Raw genomic sequence first — 616 nt, forward strand, 5'->3', positions numbered from 1 at the left:
GGTGAAGAGCTTTGGAAAAGCCAACAAGGTGTAAATATGAGTGAACAAAACGACGCTGTCACGCTGTATGGCGCGTCAACAGCGGCAGTGGTGCTGCTGAGTCAGTCACAGTTCAACCTCTCTCTCTCCCTCTCTCTCTCTCTCTCCCTCTCTCTCTCTCTCTCTCTCCCTCTCTCTCTCCCCAGTTATTTTGTTGCCTCTGAGACTTTGTTTAACCCGCAGACGTCATTCACGCGGTGTGGACGTCTTGCTGCGCCGCTGCCCTCTCCTTTGTCCGTCATCATGTTTCCGACGGACTGACAACTTGTCCGTGTGTCCGGTCCAACGGGCGCCGCTCCGCCGCTTGGCTGCCGTTCAGCCCCTCCGCCCGCTGCTCCGCCCGGTCCGGGCTGTCCCGGTGCGCGTCTCCGCCTGCGGTCGGTTCGGGGGACGGGATCGAGCTCCGCTTTCTTTTTTCATTTTTTTTTTTTTTTTTCATGAATGAATAACGAGAGCCGAGAGGCGGTGGGGGAATCGTAGCATGCCAGCGAAAGCCCCCTGCAGCCGCGCTCCCGGGGGGCCAGCCGCCGATGAGAGGGATTAACGACGGAGCGGAGCCGCGGCTCATTGCGGAAAA

This window comes from Blennius ocellaris (genome assembly GCF_963422515.1).
Source record: "Blennius ocellaris genome assembly, chromosome: 4".
Taxonomy (NCBI): domain Eukaryota; kingdom Metazoa; phylum Chordata; class Actinopteri; order Blenniiformes; family Blenniidae; genus Blennius; species Blennius ocellaris.